A 15,441-nucleotide genomic window follows, 5' to 3' on the forward strand; every position below is an offset into this window, starting at 1 on the left:
AAAACAGATACCTAACTTCTAGACAACTGAGGTTCAATGAGATGAATTGCTCGCTCATAGGTAGTCAGTGCAAAGCACTGTGCAGATGGACTTTAAGGTCACATTGCAATTATGTGCAACAAAGATAGAACTATTCTGATCTCATTTGATCTGGCTCTGTGATTTATTCCCTGAATCTCCCCTTTCTGTAGATATTTTCCCTGTGTTGAATATAAATTTTTTTCAGCACTTAAAAAAAGTTTGAAAACTAAAAAGATTAGAGTAAGTGACTTACTGTTTCTTTCCAGATAGATTTCATTTGCGTTCTGCAAGCTCAACATCTTAGCCTGGAATGAGATACAATCATGTTATAACAATATGACTCATGCTTAACCTACTTTAAAAAAAAAATGCAAGGGTTGCCAAGTAAAATGATAATATAACACTGTTAAGTATGAGAAAGTTATAAGGACCTCCAACAAAGAGCACAGTGGTTCAGGATCCTTCTTGACAAAATTCCTGATTTACTTTCTATATCACTCAAAAAGAAATTAGACTTAAAGGAGATATAAGCATAATTTGTTTCTACTTTACAGCTAATTTGGCTATAGAAAACTAATATTTTATATTAAATGCAATGTAATATAACTTCACATTTCTTTTTCCATGGGGACATTCATAATACTGACAATGAAGTTGATGAAAAAACTAATTCAGTGATGTATAATGCTAACTTTCACTTGCTTACTCATTGTTAAAAAATTAATATGAAATAGTATCTTGAAAGTGATTTATATATGCTTCATTTAAAAATGCTAGAGTGTCCTTTTTATATAAAATTGAATTACTTATTGAAGTTTTCAGGAATTAAAGATTATTTTAATAGTCTTACAGCCTGTGCATATGAAATGCTAATTGACGTGGTACCTTGGTAAAAAGATATCTAATATTTCAGCTGTATTATTCCTAAATCTTATGCTGAGGCCAGACCTGGCAATGATGTCTAAGGCAGCACAGAACAAGGAGTTTCCCAAAAGCTTTGAGCATGAGCAGTTACACCAAAGAGACTCTGACTGCCCTTCATAGTTGTTTACAACCTTACGCTGTCTTGTTCCTTAACACCACAATAACTGTTTGTGGAGCTGCATAATAAATGTACAGTGCAACTACAGCCTGCAGAAGCCATTCAGTTATCTAATCTTTTTAGTTAGCTAGTCTTGTGCTGAATTAGCTTTAACCCAGGTCAGCTCCACCACACCAGTTTTAGAGTGAAAGTCCTATAAATGTGGCATAGGGCATTGAGATGGGGAAGGGAGATAAAATGGGAAGGAAAGGTATAGAAACAGGTATGAACCTCTGGGTCCACTCCCCTGTTTGAATATGCTGATTTATGGGGATTTAACATTCATGAAGATGCACTTCAGCAGTAGAACTGTAAAATAATTAATATAGCATGTTTAGTGCTGTCAGTTAATTTCCTTCAAGCCAACTAATTTTTACATCATTTACACTAATCCAGTAAAAGCAATATGAACAGCCAGTGAGTAAACAATCTTATTCAATGTTTAAGTTTTGCAGATTTAGAGAGACCTACAGTATTTTAACATATCAAACCATGTGGCTATCTTGCTTAAATGGCAGCTGCTGTTTGTAATATCTGAGTGCTTTCAATGAAGATATCAGCAGGGCAAGCAATTAATGCATCTAGTGAAACTGTGCACTCAAAGATGAATGGTGTCTGGAAGTAGGACAACAGCAGAATGTAAGCAGATATGCTAGAGGATATAATGTCAGTAGCTGGAAGCTATTTGGATAGCAAATGCTGCAAGTTTTATGAATGGCTGTCAGGAGCCAATCGTATAAAATAAGCCTTACATAAGCCAAAGAGAAGCTTAGGAATAGACTTGTAAAATAGTTTGTGCTCCCTCCTTTAGGATCACATGGCAGATCTAGGTCTGGATCTGAATCTATATGGGATTGACCTTGGTAGAGGAGTACAGAATCTTTCTGAATTAATTTTTAAACTTCGAAGAGCATATCTTTCAGAGATAAAAGTAAATACATTAATGAACATAATTATAGAGAAGTCATTTTGACATGTCTTTCCAGTAGCTAGTTGTTCACATCTCTAAAAATGCAAATAAACCTACTGTGAAAATACCTGTTTTCAACTTTCAGTCTCTGGATCCTTTCAGACCTTTCTAGACTAGCCTGAGAACACATTCTGTATCAGCTGCTTAGCCCCTTTGATCAAATCATTCTCTAATTTTTTAGAGTTAGTGTGAACAGATATTTCCTAGAACTTTTTTCTACTGGGAATGTTTTTCTGTTCTTTAAGGTAAAGATCTTCTTTGGACATTAAGAAAGTAGATACAGCAGAGAACTGATGTCAGCAAAATACCTTCAAGGTGAACACTTGTGGCTTTGGCTGCTTACTTATGCTCTGCAGAAAAAAACAGGAGACCAATTACTTGAATAGTGAATTTCAAAGAGCCCAGATCCTCATTTTCCATCAAAACTCTCTATCTTACACGCAACAGAAATCAGTTTAAGAGCAAAACTTTCAAGAACTGCAGATACCAAAATATTTTCCTAAAAATATTAGCATTTCATCCAAGAATTATAAATCATTTTACTAGCAAGCACACCCAATTTACAGTCATACACAAACTAAGTATTCACTTGCCTAAAGTCACAGTACTATTCAGGAACTGATCTGGAAATAGGAGCAAACATTATCTTTCAATGGCTGTCAGAGAGTTCATCAAGGGTTTTCTATATGGTGGTTTAGTATACTTATTTAAACCACAAGTGAAATTTTTAAAAGCTGATCTCATTTAAATACTGAAATAAACATTTCAATGGGTATAGGCACACACAAACGATGGCTTCTAAAAACTAAGACATCCCAGAGAAAAATGCACAGAGATTTAAAACTTACTGTGTAACCACCACTTAAATGAAAGACTTTCAGGAGTGGGGAGGGAGGTTCCCTCTGCGATTTTTTAAAGTTCTAAATACACAAGAATTTTGAACTGACTACTGGAATCTTATTTCTATTTTCTTTATGTCTAAGGATGTTTGGCCAGATGTGATTTCATCACCTGGCCCTAAGCATCAATAGACCAAATAGGTCTAACACTAGTGAATGAATTAATACATACTTGCAGACATCCCTTGTCCTAATTTCATGCAGATGAAATTTTGGGTCTTCTCAACAGCTGCTCATATGCACCAATAGTGCCCTCTGCAGTGTTATAATGTAGTTATATGCAGATGGCAGAGCTTTGAATGTTAAGGAGCCAAAGTGTGAGAAGAATATGAAATACAGTAATACAGTAACCAGAAGTATTTATTTGATTCTTATCACCTTAAAATCAACAGTAGGATGCAATATGATTGCAGTTTGAATGAAGGGGCAAGCTGCTGCAATGAAATCAACTACTAAAATAAATTAGAGGGCTGATGCTACATTTTGATGGTAGCATGACATTGCCAGGAACACACATGGCTAAACTGATTCAGCACCCAGTGATGACCTTGGAGGGCCCATTCAAACTATAAATGATCTTGGTTTTGTGGCAGTATTATTCTTACTCTCTGTTTTGAGCTCTGTCATCATCTCAGCTATTGATTTAATTTACTCCACTAGCTTTATCCTGCTTAACCACAGTAATCCCAAACCTGCTTACTCCCACATTCCTTTCTCCCATTCCTAATAAAGTTATGCTGCATATATGTGCTGAATATTTGTCCTACTGTTTGTTTCTCATCAAGATCCTAAAACTGATACTCACACCTTTACACTATCAGCAGTAGAGAAGCACTCACTGCAAGACCCATAAATTCCAGACTCATTCCCAAGACAGCAATGCTGAGAGGCATGATATCTGCTCTGGCACTAGCTCACACTGGTCAACTGCTAAACTACTCATTGCTGGTGTCAGATTTTGCTTCCTGGATCATCTTCTGTCATCTCTTCTCCAGGAAATTGTCTTAATCAAGGCTGGGAATGGGGGATGCATAGCACTAACATGTTGGTTCCATACAACTGGATTTAAGTTTGTAGGCTTTTATGTTTTGAAAAATTTCTTCAAACACCTATGGGAAATGTTTTGCATATGCTTCTCATTTGCAATAACTGAGGAGAAATCTCTAACATAGACCTGTTTGGATAATAAAATTACAAGAGAAGTGAAGTTTTCAGGTTAGAGAAAGCTGTGCAGAATATAAGAAATCATACATGATTGCTATTTGAAAGAAAAGGCTAGGAAGGTGTTCTGCATTGAAAGGTAAATAAGGGAAGTCCAGAATGAAGTAACCTGCTTATCAAGATTATTTGCATACTCTTACATAGATCTATTTTGAGGTCTTGGACATTAAAATAACCTGTTTAGTACTATTGCAATTTTAGGCAAGTCATAATATCAAAATGCAGAAATGTTTTTCACTTCTGTTTATATACAGGGTACATAGTAGTAATCTGGGAAATAGAAATTTTAAAGTGGTTTAAATTCCAGAAATAATTTAGAAATAAACCAACAAAGTTAATGTTTTTGGTCTAGCTGATTGTATGATAAAGGTCAGGAGTAAAATGCACATAAATATTTGAAAAGTTATCCAGAACAATCTAAGAATAACTTTACATGAAAGAAAAAAAAAAAAAGGCATATTTCCATTGTCTTAGGAAAACACCTAAGACTGGATGGGGAACAGACAGCTCAGAATGAGAAGGTAACAAGTGTGAAGATGGCAGCATGAGACATACTTTCCTGACTCCCTAAATTTACCAGGGAAGCTCAGTAAGATGCCACAAAGCCAGGGCTTTGAAGGGGCCAAAGGTCACTCAAGCATTTTTAACACTTGAGATAAACAAAACTGCATAATGCCTCAGGATTTCTAGAATGGCATCAGGCTAATCAAAATAATGTATTTGTCCTAAAAAGAGCTGGCACATTATTGCCAGCAGGATGAAAATTTTTGAAACATGCTTGGATTCTCTGAAAAAAATAGAATCATAGACATGACTGGCAGTGAATGCAGGAGACTGAGCTGGATGGTTTGTTTGTGTAAGAGGTTTTGTTTGTGCAATCCTTTCACACATGGCTGAATCTTGATGGCCTTATCCAGGCTGAAAATTTAACTCTCACTCAGAGGTCACCTCCCACAGGACAGTGTCCTGCAGCTACCAGGCAATGAGAATAACTTGTAATAAATCCAAGTTTTCAATGAGAATAACTTGTAATATATCCAAGTATTTGGAATATTTCAGTAGACTGGGCATTTAAAGAGGACCTTCACTTTCTGGATACATGATTTTAAAATTTAATAACTATTTTAATCTTTTTTATAACCTCTGGTCAAGTGAAAATCTGTTCAGCTCAATTTTTTCTCTCTGTTTAGGGCTGATTTTTTAAAAAGGCACTTTGTAAGACCATGAATAGAAGGCCCTGAGAAAATGAAGAACTTTGTTTTCTAGCCAAGACAGCTGCCTCAGGCTTTGGCCATAGGATGCTTCTCTTGGATTTTGGCCCATTACTAAGATATCAGTGTTTTTATTAAGCTACAGTATACTCCAGGGCTTGTCAGAAAATCAAGAAGTTGGTGAGGTGGCAGTGGCAGTGGTGACCAATAAAAGCCCAGATATGGGGGCTGGATCAAGCTGTACAGGGAATTCCTGAGCTCAGGGACACCTGAGCAATGGCCCCGTGAGGACCCAGAAACCCTTGACAGCAAAGCAGGGAAAATCAGTGCCATGGAAAGGGCCCTTGGGGTTCTGGTCAAAGGCAAGTTGAACATGAGTCAGCAGTGCCCTGGCAGCCAGGAGGGCACCTGTGTCCTGGGGTGCATCAGGCACAGCATCGCAGCCAGGCAAGGGAGGGGATTGTCCTCTCTTCTCTGAGCTGGGGCGGCCTCAGCTTGAGGCCTGTGTGCATTTTTGGGCACCACAACATAAGAAAGATATTAAGCTATTAGAGAGCATCCAAAATACCAGAAAGCAACAAAGATGGTGAAGGGCTACAAGGTATGAGGAGCAGCAGAAGTCACTCACCAAATTCTGTGATTTTGTGAAATTTCTGTCCATATCAGCAAAAAGCATCCAAACAACAGGAAATCTCAAGACCACCCAAAATCACTTTTAAAAAGCTTGATGCCTAATAATATTTTTGCTTTTCCAAAACTAAAGTATGCCTGCTCCAGGGGCTCACTCCTGCCCATAACTTACCAGGCTTTATTTACAGCTCCTGTTCTGTGCATGTAGCCTAAATAGTCCCTGGCATACAAATTGGTAGCCAAAACTTGACAGCTGCATTAGAAGTTACAGTAAGGAAAGGTCTGGCCAAGATATAAGCATATTCCTTGAAAGCTATCTGCTCATCTGAGGTTACACCTCTGATCCAGCTGGGATCTCAGTGGATAATTGAGCTGGTTTGTGCTGAACGCGAGTCAGCAGTGCACTCTTGTGGCGACAGCCCTGCGTGCGTACCAGGCACAGAGAGGGATCACCGCCCACAGAGCGGCAAAGGGGCTGCTCGCTGCTGCTTGCTTGGCACCCGGGAGGCCACTTCTGCTGTACCCAGTCCAGGCTGAGACCTCAGAACGAAGATACAGAGCAGGTGGAGAAAGATCTCTGGAGGGCCAGCAAGATGATGAGAGAGGGTGCAAAGCATGAGAAGGAGCTGAAGGAGCTGGACTTCTCGAGCCTTTAAGGAAGAGGCTGAGGGGAGCAGCTGCAATCTTCCTAAGATTGTCTGAAGGGGAGTCAAAGAGATTCTGCAACTGAAAACAAATCTGGGGTTTGGCTTGTTAGTAAAGGAAATCGCATTCTCTTTCTGTGTTTCCTCAAATTTTGGAATTCTAAACAAATGCAAACATTTAGCTTATATGTAATAAAGGATTGCCTTCTTCATACTCTTAAGAGTTACTAAATAGCACTGGTAATGAACCAACAGCAGTCAGGCATCAGAGGCTGAAGGTCCTTTCTAATTGACTGACATTTGCCCATTTAGCTCACATTCCTCATCAGAAATGGCATAATGGGACAGATTGTTAAGCTGAAAGACAGCTTTGGAATGGATAATTTTTGACATGTTTGGACAAATGTATTTGAACTACTAGCTGTCTCAAGGTTTGAATAGTATGGCCAATGCCTCACTGCCATTGGTGATAGAGCAGGAGTTAAGGAAGAGGAATAACTGACTATTTAAATATATACTAAGTGATTTTATGTCTGCTTGTGTGGTTTTAATTCTCTGGCTCTCTAGTTTAGGTACATAAAACCATTTCAGTTTTGCCTTCTCTTACTAACAGTATCTGAATTATTGTTGATACAATCCCTCACAGCTTTCACTTGACAGCTATTTATCTGCTTCAGCAAATATAACTTCCTAGTCTATATTTTTAAGCTCCAACTTGCCTATATTTAATGAAAATGCCCAAGCATATATTTATAAACCAGAAAATGGAAACTCTGAGTGCCTGGTGTGACTTATATGAATACTTATATGAGTCCTATGATTCACTAGCAAAAGTGTAGATTCCTATATTCCATATACATGAGGGCTATGAGTACATTTATCTCCTGAAAATATCCCTTCACTTCATTATTTACTGTCTTGTCTCATCCCTAAGGCAAAAAATCTAAATTTGCACCCAGATATATCTACTAAGAAAATATAATCTGATGCTGTGGCCTATTTTCTGCAGTAAAACTCTATTCTTTCTGATGGAAATGAAACAGTAAGGCCTTCCAGTTAAGGCCTACTTTGTTCTGCCTATTTTTACATCACTAAGTAAAATAGAAGTTTATTCCATGACTTCAATATGACTAGCTGAATTAATATACAAATTATATGTAACTGCTTAAGTTGGTGATTGCTAAAATATTGGGAAGAAATGCATCTGCCTGCAATCCTCAATCAAAATAATCCAATGGAAAAGTACTTCTTATGTCATGTATGGGGGATGGGGTTGAAATAATAATGCTAGATGATCACATCCTTCATCACTTTTCTATAGCACTGAGAATGTTTTCCATTAAATGTCAGCCTTGACTAAATCTGATGCAGAACAGCAAGTGAACAACCCAATTTTGTGAGGTCTTTTAGGATACAGTAAGTTTATACTTTTTTATTATCTTCTTTACCATATTCGTAATGAAAACATAATCAGGTTCTATTTGATTTTTGTTTGCAATAAATCTTGGTCAAAAATTTGAACCTGCATGACTTTTTAATGCCTCACATACTCTATGAATTATAATGCTACTTTTTATTGCTTTGGCCTTTTCAATATTCAGCAATTTATCTGACTGATCACCTTTGTTTTCCTCGGTTTATAGCTTCACTGAACTCCCCGGTCATAATCCTCAGTGAGCTCATAAAGATAGATTTTGCATAGAACAAAATAAACAAAACTTTCAAAATTAAAATTAGATCAGCAATAAAACCATACAGCTACTTCTCTAGTAGTCTCAAGCTGATACTGTGTCATGTGTCGGAAGGTCTCAGACACTACCACACAATGAAATGCCAACTTGAAAACTGAACTAAACAGCTAGAAATTTATATTCACTGCAGAATTAACACTGAATATACCTTGAGTATTGCCACAATGTGCAACTCCAACTCCATTTTACACGATAACAATGAGCTGTGAGCTCATTAAGTGCCATACACGAGAGTAATCTCTTTCTTCAAATGCAATTGTGTTCTGAGTTTGCACTGACAGACCTGAAAGGAACATACACACCAACTTAATACAACCAAGTAACTTGTAGCATGAAAATGCATCGTGTGAGCACTTACTGTGCCAATCAAATGCCATAGATTTTCTATACTTTCTCACAATTGCCTATGAGGCCAGGAAAATAATCCACCAGTTTTATTTCCTCAAAAGCACTCACTACCCAACCCATAAAATAGTCCAGCCTATTCCAGTGAAAAAATCAAGTGGATATGAGCCCCAGCAGTCTTGCTGCCTTATGCTGTGAGTACTGTACAGGAGCCAGTGTTGGCTGACTCGATAAGGAAAATTTTGTTGTAGGCAATACATGGCAACTACACAGTAACAACATACATTAAAAACTTGATACTTTCTGAAATATCTGTAGACATTACTGAAATTAACTCTGAGAAATTTACAGTGAGAAGACAGAAGACTATTGATCATATACCCTACAATGAGTTGACACTGCTGTGGTGATCCCTCTGAAGTGTATGGTCCTACCCAATACACAGAAGAAAGAACAGAACTATTTGAGGTAGTAGAGGGAAATGACAGGATGGAAACCCTGTAGTAGTATCTCAACACAGCCTTGCTATTTCATGAAGCAGTATTATGTCTTTTTTTGCTTTGTTCTTTTGGTATTCCCCAGAATTTTGTTTTCTGAGGTGTTTAACAATATATGTGGCACCATCTAGTGGCCTCATAAAAATTTACTTAAATTGTGACCTGTTTTATAACAGCAATAGTTTTTAGGGACATCTCATGAGTTACTTAGGTATAGAAACCCTGAGAAGCAAAACCTTGAACGTTTAGTCAAAGCTGGCACGAAGGTTTTATCATTGATGAGAATTCAGAAACACATGTAAGAAGCTCCTAATATAACACTTATAATAATTTATCACTCTCTGATACTCTAATCTCAGATATCTGAATAAACATGAATGCAATGAGAATGCAGCATTCTTCTTTGTGGTGAAATTCCAAGTCCAGATAAATGGCAAAGCCAAAGGAGAAGTTTACTAATTGGGCTCTCATTTGATGCTCTGTTCTTGGATTTCTGCTGCAGTGCAAACTCACTGATCCTAATATATATATAATACAATGTATTAGAGGTCCCAGCTTATGTGTTTTTGGTTTCTGAGTCATAGGTTTTTCCTTCTTCTCAGATCTCTCATCTTTGAAGACTTGATTAATGCTTTAGGGTGGGAATGTAATGGATTTCTCTCTAAAATTCTTTTCAGAACTTCCCTAAACTGAACTGATTTGTAGGTCTGTAGATCTGTCCTCAGTCACTGAGTAGTTCGCATACTTTTAAAATCATGCTGTTATATTGCTGCATGATATATTCTATTCCTATGTCAGCTTTTCCTCAGTCTCACCTCTCTTCTCAGGTAGGAAGTGAAGATTAGGTAATTCTGTGTTTTACCATCTTCATATACACATATATACATACAACACAAACTGAGTTACTGCTTTCTTAAAAAACACTGCTCTTCTTTAGGACTGATAGAATTGCCTTCCTGCATTGGTCAGAACAAGATGCATGAAAGCAAGAATTTTTTTTGTACACAGTAGTAGTAGGTGAAGTTACAAGAAAATTTTCATGCTCTACAAGGAAGATCTGCAATAGATGTCATTGTCACTGCAAAATCTTAATTTTTAACTGTCTTCATGAATGAAAATTACTTTCTACTGCAAGTACCATTAAGTCTCTGAGCCCACACAAAATCTTTAGTAAGCAAATGTACTGTTCCTCATTATCTTTTCTCTGGTTCATTTGTGGGGTTTATGAGAAGGTGTTTAAAATAACAAGGTTATCTGTAATCCTAAACAATTAGCAAGTCCCCAGAAACCTTCATATCAATGAAAAGTTTCTGAGCAGGGTTATTAAAAATCTGTAGAGTAATTATATAACTCCTAGGCAGTCTACTAGAGTGGTGAAAGCAACCTGTACAAAAAGGGAGCTTATAAATTCCTGTCTTTAGAAGGACAGTTCATGCTGACTGACAAAATGAGACTAAGATTAAAATTACCTTCGTAACAAAAAGTTAGATTACTTAAAGCTGCGAAAAGTTAAGGAAATTTCCTTCAATATTTCTGCTGCATGTGTCCATGGCCTGGTGCAGACAATCTGTCTCACTTGAGCTGTACTTTGGAGCAAATTACCTTCAGGTTAGAAATGGTTAATCTCTCAGAAAAAAACAATCAGTTTGTGTGATGTGCTACATTTACTCTGCTCCACTGCTTCTATCTAGCTTGGAGGTAGGTAGTTTAGAGACATTTTTATTTTGTCCTATGCTACAGAGCTGGTTTATCCTAAATCTCCTTGTCTGAGTGAAGTACAGTGTGTGGATTCAGCAGTCATGCTTGAAATAGCAACTATTTACAATCTTGATTCTCTGACCAAAAAAAAATTCTCTCTGCCTTTTCTTATATTTGCAGTCTGTACTAGTCTGTAATTGCCTTCAAATGTAATTACTGTCCAATTATTTTTCTCTAGAATTCCTATAGTATGAAACAGCACTCCTTCCTTATTGATTTCTAAATCTTTCTAAACTGATCTCTTAGTAAGATAATTTTTCTATCATTAAATAACATTGAAAAATGAAATGAAAAATGATTTCAGTAAAACCTTTCTAAAAAATTAGCTACCTCATAGAGAGTCAAGCCCAGATATATGCATTCTCCCCTTATTTAAAGCATCTTCAAACTAAACCAGCTGCTGTTGGCTTTGTTGCTACATCAGATTCAACTTAGGAAAGGACATGGTAATGAGAGCTGACAAGAGGGAATTCTCTGATTCAGAAACATCTAGAAACTCCCTGGATGGATAAAAAAAAAATCTAGTAATTTGCAAACACCAGAGATGGCCGTGGAATGAAAAATGAGACTCCTTTCTACCAGCAACAAATATTCATGACTTTGCTAAAGAGGCAATTGAAAAGAAGGTTGAAACAAATCCAGAGGTGGCAAAATGTATGAAGTATAGACCTCAGAAGTCTTTATGAATACTTAATTTCAGAAGGATATGAATATAGAATAACCCCATGTGAAACAACAGATGTGAAAATCAGACCCCAGAGTAATGACAGTTTAGCATTTGAACTTTCTAAATGGAATACTGGTATAATTCTTGCATATATTCAGTCTTATTAAAATTTTCCTTACTCCTCTGGAGAAAATTTCAAGGCAACCAGTACTAGAAATTGTTTGCTAAGTTACTTGAGGCTGTACTTTCAAATCCTAAAACAATTCATTATGGCTCCCTACATCAACTTTGGTCAAGCTTTTAGAAATCAGCTGTGAAAGCCTCATGTAAAGTTAACAGCCAATGAACTTACAGGAACACATGATTTTCTCTGTTGTTAGATTGTGAGAGTGGATGCATAAGGCTCACAAGAGTGTGGGATGCCAAACTGCTGCAGTGTTTGGTTTCTTTTTGTCTGTCCTTCTGCCTAGTGCAACTCACAATGATCTTATAAAGATTGGGAGAGAGAGAGAGAAAAGCTAGCAGGAATTAGCCAGTGTAAATTCCCTTTGTACTTGCATGCAGCACTGAAACCTAAGACATGTTGGAATAAAATCTGCCAGGCTGATTTGAAGCCTTGTTTATATTAGTAAAAAGGGGAAGCTACAAGGATCACAAACAATAACCAAATGAATGACCAGAATGATCAAATCCACTGCAGTTCAGGAGTTACAGTCCTAAATTCTGTGTGGTCATTGTGGGATAACCCCAGTCAGCAGCTCAGCCCTACTTAGCCACTTATTCTTTCCAAGAATGGGGAAGAGAATTGGGATGGTAAAAGTGAGAAAAATTTTGCACTAAGATAAATACAGTATAATAGCAAAAGCAAAAGCTGGGTATGCATGAAAAGTGAAATAAGAATTGATTCACCACTTCCTCTGGGCAGGCAGGTGTTCAGCAATCCCCAGGAAAGCAGAGCTGCACCACACATGATGGTTACTTGGGAAAACACCCTTATCTCACAATGTTCCCCCTTTCTGCTTCTTTCACCCAGGTTTTACTGGTGAGCATGATGTTGTACAATATGGAACATCCCTCTGGTTAATTGGGGTCAGCTGTCCTGACTGTGTCCCCTCACAGATTCCTGTACTCCCCCAGCCCACTTGCTGGTGAGGAGGTGAGAGAAACAGAAAAATCTTGTTGCTGTGGTGCATACACTGCTCAGCAATGGCTAAAGCATTCCTGAGCTACCAACGTTGTTTTCATCACAGACCAGAAAAACAGTTCCACAATATGAAGACAAATAATTCTATCTTAGCCCAAGCCAGTACAGTCATACAGAAATTATATAATAATATAAGGATTTTGTCACAGGCAGACTCAAGGTTACACAGCAGTGTTTCAAAATTAATGAGGTTAAAATTGCCAACACCTGCTTGGACTTTCTGACCCAGTGTAGCATGACTGTGTGAGAGAAGGGAGATAAAAGGAAGAGCAGTTCTTCTCTGGCTCCATGCTGGGATCTTTCCAGACCTCCTTTGTCTACCAGCAGGAGGATGATGGAAAACAAAGCCAGGGAGTGGGATAAATTTTCTCATTATTGAGGCTGAGAAGCTTGTATAATCTCAACAGACCAGGTGGTGCCTGGGGGAGCTGCTCTGCAATCACTGTGATTTTTGTGTCTCTTTCGCTGCCTTAGGCAACTGCCTACATGGTCTGGGCCTACAGCTGTCCCCTGCCTTGGCAGGTATGCTCCATAAAATTAATATGCCAGGCTTACAAATTTCACTGGGGAGCTGTCTCATTGTTAATTATGTTTTTGAGTTACAAGTATGAAAAACTGTATTATTTTGTATGACTATTAAACTAAAAAAGTTTGTTTGTTTATAGACAATATGCCAGTGACACAGAGGATACTGCAAAAAGAGAAGAGCTCATAGTTGCTGTTTCTCTGTTAAGGAGCACTAAGGCCCCCACTGCCATCCTGACAGGGAGTCATCAGAGGTGTGCTGACTCTCCAGAGCAGAGGTGCTGCTGAGAGAGTGCCACTACCTGCCAAGGTCACAGAATACTCTGTTATTCCTCTTTCACATGGGCATGAATGACACTGCAAGCTGGAGCCTGGGCAAAGACAAGGAAAACTGCAAAGCCCTGGGAGTGCAAGCATGAAGTACTGGTGCCAAGTTATCTTTTCTTTCATTTTACTAGTTAGAGAAAAGGGTGCAGCCAGAAATAGATGTATAATGCAAATCAACTACTGGCTTTGTGGTTGGTGTCTTCAAGAAGTTTTTGGGTCTTATGACAATGGGGAATTCTTCAGTGACTATACCCTGTTAGAGAGGGATGGGATCCACTTGTCTGGAAGAGACAAGGGAATCTTTGCAGCAGACTGGCCAACACGGTGAGGTGGGCTTTAAATCTAAGGGTCCAAGGTGTCAATGCTTATGCCATGGCAGCAAACTGGGGAGAAACCAGGCCAATTAGAGCACTGACAAATATTCCCTAGCTACCTCCCAAGACGAGAACCAGAAGACTAACCACCTGAAGTGTATGCATACATGCACATAACAGCCTGGGGGAAAACCAGGAGGAACTGGAGCTCCACATGCACTCAGAAAGTTATGATCTCATAGGAATAACTGAAACATGGTGCACTGACTCACATGGCTGAAGGATCATGTTGAATGGCTATACTGTTTCATAGAGTCAGGCAGCCTCTTCATGCATGAAACCCGTGCATTCATTATAAATGTTCCCATTGGCAAGCACTGAAACCTGATGCTCTCTCAACAATATGGTCATGTGAAGGAGGAAAATAGAGCTGTGCTTCAATAAAAACTCTGCTCTCTGTGTTTATAAGATTTATAGCCAATGTTAGCAACACCAGAAAACCCAAAACTGGGTTTTATTCTATATTTGCTCCTTTTGGACTCAGTAAACAATTTTTCCAGAGAGATCCTGCCAACAACAAACAGCCCCTAACACATGACAGAGCTACACACGCAAAGAAAAACCTCAGCCCATTCTGGAAGTGCATGCACCACTGATGTTGCCTACTGCTATCACAGTATTGTAACTATGCCAGTAAAATGAAGATTTTGACATCACTGACACTAAGCCATGCTTGGGAGTGCAAAACATTGAAGAAAATACAGTTTCTGACCAGTATGTTTGGAACATTTAACAGAAAGTATATTCTTTAGATTGACCATAAAACTGTGCAATGCTTTTCATCAAATTATACAGCCCTCCAAGCATGAGTCTCTTCTCGGAAGAGTCAGCTTCCTTATTGTAAAATATCCATTTCAACTTGGGGTACGCAAAAATTTATCACCTTTTTTACAGCAACTCAGAACTACATCTGTGCTCTTACATAGGCCATGTCTGAAAATAAAACCTCAGCCTATTAACCTACACAGCTGCAATGAGAAGTATATGCTACACAATATGCAAATATGTGGCTGGCTTTTAGTGGAACAAACACACATCTGGTTTCAGAAAGAGTCCATGCTAATTCCTCTGTTCCACTAAAAACAGTGACAGAACTGAGGCACTCATTATTTCAAAGCAAAGGGCTAATTTAAAGCATTTCATAGGCTTAGTTTTCCCGATTCTTGAAGGAAATATATTTATTAACTGTCCCAGAGTCATCCGCTGTGTTTCCTTGGCCCTGCCTGGTCCAGGCAGTCACACACTGTAAGGCACACCTCCAGCAGCAGAGGTGAGCTGTGAAGGAAAACATCTCCCTGTGGTGACCAGTCCTTCAA

Source organism: Molothrus ater, chromosome 6, assembly GCF_012460135.2.
Source record: "Molothrus ater isolate BHLD 08-10-18 breed brown headed cowbird chromosome 6, BPBGC_Mater_1.1, whole genome shotgun sequence".
Taxonomy (NCBI): Eukaryota; Metazoa; Chordata; class Aves; order Passeriformes; family Icteridae; genus Molothrus; species Molothrus ater.